The sequence below is a fragment of the Scyliorhinus canicula genome, chromosome 15 (assembly GCF_902713615.1).
Source record: "Scyliorhinus canicula chromosome 15, sScyCan1.1, whole genome shotgun sequence".
Lineage (NCBI taxonomy): Eukaryota > Metazoa > Chordata > Chondrichthyes > Carcharhiniformes > Scyliorhinidae > Scyliorhinus > Scyliorhinus canicula.
In genome coordinates, this window is record NC_052160.1 from 34,503,822 (window position 1) to 34,517,951 (window position 14,130).

The 14,130-nt window shown below is 45.4% G+C and overlaps 1 protein-coding gene across 17 annotated transcripts in view; it reads right to left on the reverse strand.

Moving 5' to 3' along the window:
* Positions 1–14,130, reverse strand: part of rbfox1 (RNA binding fox-1 homolog 1) — a 2,164,526-nt gene that overhangs the window by 57,876 nt on the left and 2,092,520 nt on the right. The gene's annotated exons all lie outside the window — the stretch shown is intronic.

The window sequence follows — 14,130 nt, forward strand, 5'->3', positions numbered from 1 at the left end:
TTCCATACCAGTCCAGGAGAGGTTTTGATGGGGCAAAAGTAATTTTTGTCAAGTCGATTGCATATAATTAAAAATCATGTTAAAATATTCAAAGAAGTCAATTGTGTGATGTATCAGTGTGGTGCACGTGTAATTTACTTACTTGTTGCCTTAATATAATCAAAGATTTTTTTTTCCATAAGCAACAAACGTTAAAATGCATTTTGTACAGAAAACTCTTCTACTTAGATTCCAATCTCAAGAAGCAGATAGCAAGATGTCACTATTCCAATGGATTTTACAGAATCCTACAGAACATTAAATAATGTTCAGCTGTGCAAGGCTCGTTCGATAATGGAACACCTTCAAATTGTTAGACTAGCAGAACACTACATAAAATCCAAAGTGCAGCATTAAAGTGAAATAGATGACAAATCAAATAATCTCATACACTAGCCCAAAGATCAGAAGAAATAAGAGCAGGTGTAGGACATTTGGCCCATAGAGCCTGGTCCACTCAATAAGATCAGGGCTGACCTGATTGTGACCTTGAATTCACTTTTCTGTTTGCACCCCATAATCCTTGACCCCCATGTAACTTGCACCCCATAACACTTGACCCTTTTGTAGATCAAGAATCTATCTAAATTAACTTTAAATATATTCAATGACCGAGCCTCCACTGATCTCTGGGGAAGAGAATTCCATAGATTAATGACCCTCTGAGATAAAATGTTCCTCTGCAGCATCTCCTTCTGAAATGTGAGATCTCTTATTTTTTAAATTGTTATCCCTTGTTATAGGGATCCCCCTAGCATCTATCCTATCAAGCTTCGTCAGAGTCTTTCAACATGGTCACCTCTCATTCTCCTGAACTCCAGTGAGTATTGGCCCAACCTGCTCAAAGTTACATAGATAACATAGAACATACAGTGCAGAAGGAGGACATTCGGCCCATCGAGTCTGCACCGACCGATTTAAGCCCTCCCCTTTACTCTATCCCCCTAACCCAATAACTCCTCCTAACCTTTTTGGGGCACTAAGGGCAATTTAGTGTGGCCAATCCACCTAACCTGCACGTCTTTGAATTGTGGGAGGAAACTGGAGCACCCGAAGGAAACGTACGCAGACACGGGGAGAATCTGCACAGTGACCCAGCCGGGAATCGAACCTGGGACCCTGCCGCTATGAAGCCACAGTGCTACCCACTATGCTACCGTGCTGTCCTCAGAAGGCAAACCCCTTCTGCCTAGCAATCAGCTTAGCAAGCCCACTCTGAACTGCTTCCCAACCACATGAATGAGGCCGGCTCACAAAGAATCTGGTACAACTGTTGAAAAGGTGATTGTGCCATTGAAAAAGGCTGAACCGTAACAGCAAAAATATCATAAACCACTTCAGGAACAAAAAGAAAACAATTCGCGTGACCCGCAGAATTTTGATCTCTCTCACACACGGATTCTAAATTAGTAATCCCATCCTGCATAATTGAAAACTGGTTTGTATAACTGGATTTTTATCAATTTCAATGAGTATTTCTCCAAGGCTGCATGGATCAATTTCAGATATGTCATGGCTCTCAGCAAGCCAGAGCAGTGATTCAAACCAAAGACTTTTCCGGCAATGCAACCATTTTACTGATCAAATTACAATATGACAGGAGAGATTTTGAAACCTTATCAGGGGTCCTGTGGCTGTTGCGGAGAGATATATTTTTTGGCATTATTGGTGGACTACAATAAAGACAGGTGAACTTAAATCCTCCAGAAACAGATAAAACACGGACTAGTTTATTTTCCTTCTTATTTCTTCTGCTCTGATAACACATAGGGGTAGATTTTTGTCTTCACTGCCTGGGCAGTAATCTAGCGGAGTAGATTGCCCACCTTTGATTGAATTTCAGTGAACGGTGCAAAGAACTCTCAGGAAATTACAGAGATAAATGACTGGACTTTGCATATTCTACATCAATTAGGTTGAACATTTTCTTTAAGCAGCAGTTTTAAATTTTGATGCTCATTACAATACATGTTACATTTCCGACCTCTTCACCAGAAAATAACAATGTAAATAATCTGTATGAATTATTCAGCACATAATACAGCAGACAATTTTGTGATTGCTTTCAGGACAAATGATAACATCCCTGGCTAATGCAAGAAAATGCGAAAAATAAAAGGCACTTTGGGAAACACTGAGACGATACCTGCAAGTCAAAAAACTGTGTAGATTAATACATTTGAATGAACAAATTGAATTAAACATGCCAAATGATAGAACAAATCCATCTCCAACTGCACAAAGCTCTGCACTAAGTTAGAACTGGACTTCTCCATGCATGTTTCACAATAGCGATACCTCGAGCAGACCTGCAATACAACAAGAATTTCTCTGAGCAACCATTCCATGGTAGGAAATGGCAATATAAAGATGCATTCACCTTGGCCAGTGGTGTGAGGTCATTCAACTTACTGCATCCAAGTTATTGGCATTAGACAGTTGGCATTGACCATCATGGTCATAACATCAGAAGATCGTAAAAAAATAGGCCTGCTCAGCCTATCAATAAGACAATGGCTGACCTGACTCTAGCCACAACTCATCTCTCCTGCCTGCTCCTCTTGACTTGCCTTGCCGATCAAAATCTTTCCAACTCAATCTTAAATTTGCTCAATAGCCCATCCTCCACAGCTCTCTGTAGAGGAGAATTCCAAAGACTAACAACCCTCATGGAAAAGATGTCGGGCTGGATTCTCTGTAGCCCGACGCCAAAATCGTGATCAGCAATCAGACGGAGAATGGATTCCGATGCCGGAATAGGGGCCGGTGGCGGTTTGCCGCTGGTCCGCCAATGCTCTGCCCCCTCCAATCTGGCATCATCGTGACCCACAGCGCGTGCCGTTTTAATGCCGTGGTCGTGTCATTGGCCAGCCCAACCCCGATGCTGTGCCCCAATGGGCCGAATTCCCGATGGCGTGAAACACGTATTGTCCCAGTGGTTGGGAACCGGCAGTGTCCAGTGCCGCCACACTCGGCCGGAGATCTGTGCTGCTGACCGGGGGGGGGGGGGGGGTGCAAAACTGGTACAGGTCGTCGGCCCTGCGCATGCGCGGCCCGAGACCCAGCCATTCTCTGGCCGTTTTCACCGCGATCCGTGGGAGTTTCACGCAGCGCCTGTGCTAGCCCCTCATTGGTACTGGAATTGGAGAGGGATTCACACCGATTTTCCTGTCATGAGCTCCCCGTGGATTGTCCATTCACGCCAGCACTTAGCTTCAGAAATGGAGTATCCAGCCCATCTTCCTTATTTCCACCTCAAATTAGAGACCCATTTTTTTCTTTAAATCAGCTCCCACTGCTTTCTGAGCACTTGTCTGAAGGGCAAGGGAAGCGAGCCTCCCTCCTCTGGTCCACTTCCTCCTATAATTGCTGCACAATGAGTACATTATTCACACCGCATTAGTCAGTTCAGTTATACATAGGCAATTCAGGAATGACCGTCTCTTATCTTTCTGCACAACTTGACTCCAATCAAACATGGTGGGTCTGCCATTGGGCCCAGTAAAATCCATGTGCACAGGAGTAGGATATGAAAAACTGCTCCGAAGGTTTCCTTGTGATTATTTGCTACGCTCAGATCTCTGGTAAGAACTCAATGATTTTCCACAAAATAGAATTTCACAATGTCCACCAGTTTCTCCAACTGCTGCTCACTGCATATTGAATGTTTCATTGACTCTAACTCCACACTTTTATAACAAGTTCCCGACACATAGAGTCGGAGAGGTTTACAGCATGGAAACAGGCTCTTTGGCTCAACTTGTTCATGCTGCCATGATTTTAGTTTGGATAAGTCACCCGAAGAGAATCCCGTTCTATCATAACTCAACAGAAAGGCATGCAATCAACTGGTACCAAGTACAGCATAAACTGTGATTTACTGTTTTGAATTAACAACAAAATCTACAACTTCCACAATATTCCTTTGCGGGGTGAAGAACATTTGTCATATTTTAAAAAAATTTCAGTCATGACCTGACACATTGGGCAGGATTCTCCGGCCTCGTTCACCCAGCGATCGGGGTGTCCCGCCCGAGATCAATGGATATTTCCATTGTCGGGGTCTTGCCCGTGCAGTCCTGCAGCGGGCAGAGCAGAAGAACCCATCCCATCGTAAAAATACACTTTCATAGACCTTGTTAGTAAACACAACAGGTATTTATTAATAAGAATTGTACAGCAGCCTCACAGCTGTAGATTGCTCCCAAAATGTCTCTGCCTGGGAGCTTCTCTCATCATAGGGTGATTCTGCACTCTGAGTCCTGATTCGTCACACAGGCCAGATGACTCTTGCTCTGCTGTGTTGCCCTTAAAGGGACAACCCCTTGGGCAGCACGGTGGCACAGTGGTTAGCACTGTGGCCTCACGGCACCGAGGTCCCAGGTTCGATCCCGGCTCTTGGTCACTGCCCGTGTGGAGTTTGCACATTTTCCCCATGTTTGCGTGGGTTTCCCCCCCACAACCCAAAGATGTGCAGGGTAGGTGGATTGGCCATTTCTAAATTGCCCCTTAATTGGAAAAAATTAATTGGGCACTCTAAATTTATAAACAAAGGTACAACCCCTTCCACTTTACCTCCTTTCGCCAATCTCCAATAACCAATTCACTCCGTCCTAAATATTAACTAAGCATTATGGGCATGAGTTGGACAATTATAAGTCGTGTCTTAGAGAGTTTTTTCTGTTTCTTGTAATGCAGCGTAATTCTATTGTCTGAGATGCCCATTTGGCCAATGAGGTACCCAGTTGTGGGGGGGGTGGGGGGGGGGGGCTGGCTAGACGGGGACACCAACGACAGCCCAAGGTGTACAGGTGTTGTTGGTCTTTCGACAAGATAACGGACAGAATGTGCTGCAGGAGAATCCATCTCAACAAAGAGACAGTACAGCACCTGTTCCATGTCCCTCGCAGACATGGCACCCCATGGAGGAGGAGGACACCCGCTCCCAGTGATCGTAAAGGTCAACGCAGGCCTGAACCTTTATGCAGCTGCTTCATTCCAGGGCTCGAGCGAGGACTTGTGTGGCAATTCCCAAGCTACGGCTCAGAAGTTCATGAAGTAACAGCTGCCCTGTATGTCCGGGCAGCTGACTGAATCAGTTTAAGCTGGACCCAGCCCACCAAGATGCCCGGGCTGCAGGATTCTCCACTATCGCAGGGAGTGCCAAGTCCAGTGGGTAATTGATGGCATGCATGTCACCTTGTGTGCACCAGGGCATCAGGGAGTGGCCATCATTAACAGGGAGGGGTTCCATTCCCTGAATGTTTAACTCATTGGAATCACCACCTTCGGATCATGCAAACTAAAAGAAATGATGCAAGCTGCTGTGAATCTTTCACTTTAGAAATATTTATTTCAACTTCAAATCATCCAATCTATTCAAGAAACTGCAGGTCGTATCATGAAAATCTGGAAATCATGTCAGAGACAAAATTAACTGTAATCTTTAACAATGCAATATCTTTATCGATATCCACTCTTTGTATGTGCATGTGCATCTATGTGTGAGACTGAGTGTGCAACATTGCATTAATTTAGAGCAGTGTGAGAATAAATAACCAATTTGGGTTTAAACTCACAAACACTTGCTGCTGACAAATGTGACTGCAATACACTCTCCAAGGATAAGAAACAGCACAACTCTTTCCATAATAAAAATATTGGTTACTGTCAGTAACAGAACACCTGTATTCCACCCAGGACACTTGTCAAGGTTTCAGGCAGTCTCCATTGGAATTGAACTAATCAAAAACTGCGTAACAATAAGAATCATGCCACCACCAAACATGCACACTTCTCTTTGGGAAATGAAAAAGTTAACATGAACACCCGCGGCAAAAAAAAAAACTTGTAAGCATAATTAAATTGAAGTGAATGAATTAATGATCAGCACAAAAATGACATTATTGGAAATAACATAATTCAAATAGCAAAAAGTTCTAGGAGCGTTTCAATTAATACGCTGATAAGACTCCTTCAACAGGGTTAAATATAAAGCTCTAATGGAATCCATGAATTTTAAAATACCTATTATCAAAAATGAAAGGCTAGTTCTCGCAGTTGGGGCTAGCTACACTGTAAGGCAATGCTGTAATGATTCTGGCCATTCTATTGTCACCGTGCCATTCTGTCTTTCAGTTTAAAGACCTTGCAAGATCTTTTTTTTCAAAAGCATGAAAGCTTGACAGTAATCCTGTTAGGATTTAGATACAAAGATACAAACTGCAGGAAACAGAATTACACTGCCATAAATGGATGGGAGAACGAAACCATGCAGTCACACTCCTATAAGTACAGCTGAGGTGCAACATTTTTATATGCACTGCATTACAGAAAGCAATTTTTCATTGTTTCAACCCAAACAGAGGAGGTTGTTTCATTTATACAAAATATTGCTGCTGGCAATACAAATGGGAAAATCGCACATATATTGCAAGCAAAATGAATCACAGATGAACACTGCCAAACCTTTGCGGCTGATATTATGACTAGCTTATGATTTGAAATTGAGTAATTATAAACTTTTCTTTTTCCGTGTGTGCTTTTCACATTCCCTGAGAAAGCTGCATTGGTTTAAATACAGTTTTCTTCCATGCCAGTGGATTGACCATTCATCGAGTTCATCGGGTAAAATGCTTGGTTGCAGTCCTTCTTTTCACAGATATCGGAATGGGGCTACCATGGAAGATGTAAAAGGGACAAAACCGAAGAGAATCTAAACTGCACCTGGCCATTGTACGATCTTCAGAGACCTGGCGCCTCATTATCTGCTGGAGAGATTGTAGTGCAAGTTGGGGTCTGGTCCTCAGAAATCCTGGTTTTGCAGTAATGGAAAAAAGTGGAATTCGACCCCAAAATGGATTCGGAGGCAGGGTTTTCTTCTGTTATCCCTGATCACATGAGATGGTGACAGAAGCAATGGAAAAGTATGGTGGTGTAGTCTTCCTGTGCTTCTCAACCTCTCATGTGTAAATTCCAGCTAGGCTCAGGGTCCAATCTTATGGCCCATATTCCCCATGTAAAGCTGCTCCAAGATCTACCTGGAAGATCTAGATAGTGGTGTGTATGGCCTTGTTTTCCACAAATGGAGGTGATCGTAGAGGTCTCCTTGCTCACCAATTTTGCCATCACCCATCCCTATATAGTCCTCCACCACCATCTTGAGGCCTCTGCTGCTCCTTTTAATGTCCCATGCCACTCCTTCAGGTGCAGCAGTGCCATTCCCACTATGTGGTTGCAAGGTAGCACTGCTACCGCACAGCGCCAGGGACCCAGGTTCAATTCCGGCCATGGGTAACTGTGTGAAGTTTGCACGTTCTCCCGGTGTCTGCGTTGGTTTCCACCAGGTGGGAGCATCAAAGAAAGTAAGGGAGCATCCAAGAGACTGAAATGATATAGTCATCTGTTGTGGAGAGAAAACGGGAATTTGGTGAGGCGAGTGATGGCAGCGGCAGGGTGGAAGTGCAGCATCACAGCTCCAGGGACCTGGGTTCAATTCCGGCCTTGGGTCCCTGTCTATGTGGAGTTTGCACATTCTCCCAGTGTCTTCTTCCCACAGTCCAAAGATGTGCAGGTTAGGTGGATTGGCCATGCTAAATTGACATTTAGTGTCCAAACGGTTAGGTGGGGTTATGGGGATAGGGTAGAGGTGTGGGCCTAAGTAGGGTGTTCTTTCCAAGGGCCGGTGCAGACCCGATGGGCTGAATGGTCTCCTTCTGCACTGTAGGGATTCTATGGTGGAAATGTTATGAGAAGAGGAAGGCTTAAGATCGGATGCAGTGGCGAGAGACTTAAATATAGTGGAATTCGAAGAGGAATGGGAGGAGATGGATGGTCAGCCAGCATTGTGGCGACCTCAGGTAAAATGGGAGAAGCAAGAAGAAGAAGGGGAAGATGCAGAATGGAGTGACAAGGCTTGGGAAAGTGTTGCTGATTCTCCATACACTGAGGTCCATATCCCAGCTGTTCCATGGAGAGCTGCAGGAAATAAGGTATGCCCCTTACAATTTAATTTGGTTTATCTCTAAATGCCTAGTTACAATGAAGCATGAGCTGAGGCCTTGTCTGCTCTCTGCAGCTTTGGACATGGCACAGAAAGAGCTACCTTTGTTTTAAGTTGATTAAGTTGATCAAGTAACATTCTTTCGCCCGATTAGCAAGTTTTTCACCTTTGGATTGTGTTTGTCAAGCAACATTTCACAAGTATTTAAGTAGTTGGTTGAAAAGTCAACATCCTGGAGAACTGCTAGCGTCCAGTGGCAATGTGACACATTGCTTCAGTGGGTTGGAGAAAATTGGAGCTGAAGCACAGATTCTCTTTGACTGATTCCTGCAGAGATTTATTTTCGAGATTCAGGCGATTTCATTCAGCTTCTCAAAATATATTCAGCATGCACCAAAATTCAGCAGCATCAAGAAAGTGGTTCAGGTTATTTTTTCTGCAATATTTTCATTTCAACATCTTCTTTCTTTCAATAAAATGATAAGATATTGAAACAATGTCCTGGTATTTTCCGATGAAGTTTACACACCATGAGTGGAATTTACTGTGTCGGGTTTGGTGGTGGGGGAGGGTACAGGCCCTATTATCTTCCCATCACTGCCCTGATTAAATCAATAGCAAGGAGGCCCATAGACACCTGCCACCAACTGAAGCCCTTAAGTGGGCAATTAATGCCCACCCCCAGACCCTGATCCATATTGGGGTTACTTGCTATCTCTTGGGGTATCCTCGTTCAAAAGCACTCAGTGCATGGCCAAGGATCACTGAGTCACGAAGTCACTGAGAGCAACTCACCGTCCCTTGCTGCCGAACCCCCTTCCCTGAAACCACCACCCTGCAAACATCTCCCGACACCACCTACCTGTGCCTACGTTCACCGTGATCCGAACTCTCGGTGGGTGGAAGTACCTGCTGCTGCTACACTGCCTCTCCTATGGTACTGCCGAGCAATGAAGAATTGCCGGCCTCGGATTGACCGGCAACTCTCAGCTGATGGGGCTTCTCCCCCCCCTGACATCCTTGATGTATTTTGAGGTCCAATTCAAAACAATTTACTGAAGGAAATTAACTGAGGGGCAAATTAAAAGGGACCGCTCCCAGCGTCCTTGATCCCAGGGAAGGCCCATCGCTGTCCAGTTAACTGCCTGATTGATACTCAATTTGGTGGGCATTCCTGAAAAGAGGTGATGGAGCTGGTGGTTGAAACCCCCGTTGCATCAATTAAATAACACAGCTCATGCATTGTAAAAAGTAGGCTCATGCCCAAACTGAGAGCTTATGGCTTGTCTCAATTTCAGTGTCAAATATCACAGAGACAAAAAAGCATTTCCTGACTAAGTATTTGCATTTACTTTATTATCACACTGAGCTGCTTAAGTTTTGCAATCAGTTAATCGAACTGTCTGCCCCCAAATCACCCAATGAACTGTATGTTTAGTGAATGACGCAAGACATGAATACCCTATCCTGCATCAAGGTATCTGAATCCCAGTTTCCATAAATTGGGCGGGGTGTGAAGAAATAGTCTGTATGATCTCAACTTTAGCCTCATTTGGGAGTGTATTTACATAATATTATTCATGGATATATTGTACTTAACGCACTCAAGCCATGCAAGAAATATATGATTCAATCGATTAACTTTGTCTGAGTTGAGGATCCCGGTGTGTGCTGCTTCAAAGCAAACTAAAATGGCCCTCCCATCTCAATCTGGGACCAATTGTTGATGACTGACTAATACATCGCATTGATTTAATGGAAACATTCAGTTCTGTTTCTCATGATTGTGCCCAAGCTATATTAAATGAACTGCTGCCAAAAAAGATCAATTTCATGAATTTTAATTGTGACAATTTTTCCTCCTTCTAATTTCCAAGACTGATGGGCACTTCTGGATTTAAGCACTGAAAATAGATAGATAATTCTTAAAACTCAACAGTGAATAAATGAAAGAACATATGAAAATCTGTAGGGGATGTAAATTGAGTATTAAAGTTTGAGTGCTTTAGGACAGATTAAGATAGGCCAGATGCAAAACTCAACAGGGGGTAGATTCAAACTCCAAGTCATAAAAGAATACAACTGGTTTATTGGGTAATTATTTTCAGCATTTGATTTCTCTTCAGAATCTGCATAAGACCACCATATGCCCGTAGGAATGTAGCTATGTGACTTCACTATCAAAGCTCCAGAACGAAAAAAAAAGCCTGATTCCTGGTAATAAGCGGTCCATCACTCATTGAAAACTTGACAGAATCTTTTTTATGTCGAAAGCTGGGTTTGCCTTAAATATGAGTTGGAAATTCATTCAATGTTATAAACAATTAATTTATGGTAATGTTGCAATTTGAAGTAGTGCAATGAGGAAAAACATACACCTGTGCAATAATAAAAAGCCATTTACAGTGGAAGTCCACTGTATTGGCTCATTTTAATTGTTTGCCTTCCAGACTCTGGTTGTGGAGTCTCTTTCTGTTGACTATTGTCCAAAGTGAAAATGGAGGCGGCAGATACAGTTCAAAAAATTTAAAGAACAAGCAGCACTCTTCGCGGTCTTTTCGTAATCTGACGAGTGCTTTACTTACACGGATTATAGGCAACTGTGCGTGTCAGGAAAATTCCATTTCTCAAAGAGAAAGGAGCTGATTCTGAAGAGTTACAAACCAAAGATTTATGGAAGTTCATTTGATACTATGTTATTTGCAGAAATTTGAAAACATTCATTAAATAGATTTTCTGTGGAATTGAAAGGAGTACAGAATGTGCTGCTTCATATTTAAGGAACTTTTATTTCACGACTTGTTTTGACCAGTTACCAGGATACTGAGAGTGGTACGACCATCCTGGGTCTTTGTGGTGCAGACCCTTCTCTTGGTTTCTGTCCAATTCCGCAGCATTGAGAGAACAAGGGGTTTTATGTCCATCTGAGAGGGCCCTGGTTAAAGTGTCATCTGAAAGGCAGTGCCTCCAACAGTTGGCGTTATTACTTAAAATTCTGTTCCTGATCGTTCAAATGATTTGCCAAACAAGTCAATCGCATTGGCAAGTCTGACCGTATCTGGCTTTGAGGAAGGATTTGCGCCTGGGTTGTTGGCTTGACATTTCTTTTGACAGATCCATTGCAAATCTGCCATATTTTCTATATGTATTTAGTTCTAAAAAAAAATACACACCTAATCCAACAATCTAGAATCCCGCCAGGTAGAATTGTTTCTTTTTTTCAAGCATAAAATGGATGCAAACTTATCAAATTAACATCTGGTCTAAAAAGGCCCTGGTCCCACAGCTACATTTCTGGGCCTTTAATTTCGGCAAACCAGGTGGATGCCTAAGCAAGGGTTAGGCCCTTAATTATGTAATGCCTTAGCTTGAATTAGTCAATAATGAGCTCAGGATTTCCCCAGAGGTCCTGTGACCACAAACAAAAGGGACATTTCAGCTCTTTCTGCAAGCCCTATCTCTGAGATCCCCGCAGATACTTCCTGTTTTCTAAGATAATCAAATGTTTTTCTCACTCATTTCATTTCCCATTCCTAAAGTCTCTCCATCCTTCTGTCTTGCTCTTTGCTGCATATTTCCTACTGCTCATTATTCTCACACTCTCTTTTTCTCCATTCCTATCACACTCTCCTTTTCCTTAGAATTATTTATTACAATCATAGAATTCCTACAGTGCAGGAGGAGGCCATTCGGCCCATCGAGTCGGCACTGCCCCTCTGAAAGAGCTCCCTACCTGGGCCCACTCCCCTGCCCTATCCCTGAGGCCTCACCTAACCTATACAACTTTTGGAAAATAAGAGGAATTTTAGCATGACCAATCCACTCAAACTGCACGGGCGGTATTCTCTGATAAAAATCGGGATGGCCGTCGTGAAATCGGCCGAGCTTCACGACGGCCTCGGGGCCCGCTCCCCGCACCTAATTCACCCCCCACCCGGGGGGCTAGGAGTGGGCCCCCGTCGTTCCCGGCCGCGACCTTGTCGTGCCAGAAATGACACGAAAACAGAGCTTTTCTGATGTCATCCGCGCATGCGCGGGTTGCTGGTTCCAACCCACGCATGCGCGGATGACAGCAGCGTGCAGACGGCACGAGCCCGCGCATACGCGGTGCCGTCTTTCTCCTCCGCCGCCCGGCAAGACATGGTGGCTTGATCTTGCCGGGCGGCGGAGGGGAAAGAGTGCGTCCGTTTTGGACGCTGGCCCGACGATCAGTCCCCTCCCGAGCTCCCGTCCAAATCGGGCATCTGGCGCCCGTTTCACGAATGCAGCAACCAGGTGTGGTTGCTGCCATGTTGAAAAGGGCGTGAAGGGCCGGCCGCTCGACCCATTGGGCTCGGAGAATCGCCGTGAAAAACGGCGAGCGGCGATTTTTCCGAGCAGGGGGGGAGAATCGCTGGGGGCACCAGGGGGGCGTAAAAAATGTTGGGAGGCCCTCCCACGATTCTCCCACGCCACGTGGGGAGCGGAGAATTCTGCCCCACATCTTTGGACTGTGGGACGAAACCAGAGCTCCCGAAGGAATCCTATGCAGACATGGGGAGAAAATGCAAACTCCACACAGGCATGGCTGGAATTGAACCTGGGTCACTGGCACTGTGAGGCAGCAATGCTAACTGTTGTGCCGCCGTGCGCCGCCCCAACCCGTCCCCGGAGTATTACCCTGGGTCTCTGGATTATTAATCCAGCGACTATACCACTACACCACTCCCTTGCCTTTTTCACCAACCATTCTGACAGGGTTCCAGACCTGGGCTCTCACCTGTCGAGATCTACAAAAATGATTTTATTCCATGGCAGAATGAAGGAAGTCCAATGAGAGCCTGGCTTGGCAGCTCCGACTTGATGAATATAAACTTGTCTGCACATTGCACCGTTCACAACTACAGGACGTCTGAATTCTTTCTACAGTGGATGAAATGCTTTTGCAGTGTAGCCAGTGTCCTAATATTGGCCAGAGACAAAGAGACCGTCACAATCTGGCACTTACTGCAGTCCAAATATCTCTGCACTGAAGTTGACTGGACAAAGGTGAGTCTGGGTAGGGAGAAGATTGGCAGAATGGACGAGAACAGAGATATCAGCACTGAGATAACTATGTGGGAGACACTGGACTGGGGGCTTCACAACATGGACGTTGGAACCAAATGGGGCACCCAAGCCCACACTTATCAGAAGCACTATTTCTGGGAGGACCCCACTTTCCAGGGGGTCTCTGGTGGAGGTGGGGGCGGGGAGAGTTTGTGTCATCCCTGTACTTGGGGGAAGGGGGGAACCCAGAAAATATGGGGGTGGGGCCTTGCTTTGCGATGTGTGGGTGGGGGGTGGGGGAGAGTTCGCCAACTTTGGGGCCTCACGGTAGCATGGTGGTTAGCATCAATACTTCACAGCTCCAGTGTCCCAGGTTCGATTCCCGGCTGTGTCACTGTCTGTGTGGAGTCTGCACGTCCTCCCCGTGTGTGCGTGGGTTTCCACCGGGTGCTCCGGTTTCCTCCCACAGTCCAAAGATGTGCGGGTTAGGTGGATTGGCCATGCTAAATTGCCCGTAGTGTAAGGTTAATGGGGGGATTGTTGGGTTACGGGTATACGGGTTACGTGGGTTTAAGTAGGGTGATCATTGCTCGGCATAACATCGAGGGCCGAAGGGCCTGTTCTGTGCTGTACTGTTCAAAAAAAAAAAAAAAAAAACTGTGGGACCTCACTTTCAGGCTGCCCACTCGAAAAGGTGGCCTGATAGCGAGATTAGCTCGGGATTCCCTACTATTCCTCACCATGCAGAAATTTCCATGGCGAGGAATACTGAATTGCTAGCGAGCATACATCAGTTCCATTTCACCTCCGGCGGGAAAAACCTTTGGCGGGATTCTCCCTTCTGGGGACTAAGTCCCCATGCCCGCCGGAAAACGGGCGAGAATCGCTCCGCACCTTTTCCTCGAAGGTTCGGGGTGCTTCTCCGTTTTCACGGTGCATGTGCACGGCGGCCAGACATGGGTCCATGCAGACGCACGCCGGCCACTTCGCACCGGCCCCCGCGCAACATGGTGAGCCCTACAGGGGCCCGCGCGGAGGAACATAGGCGCCCCCCCGGAATG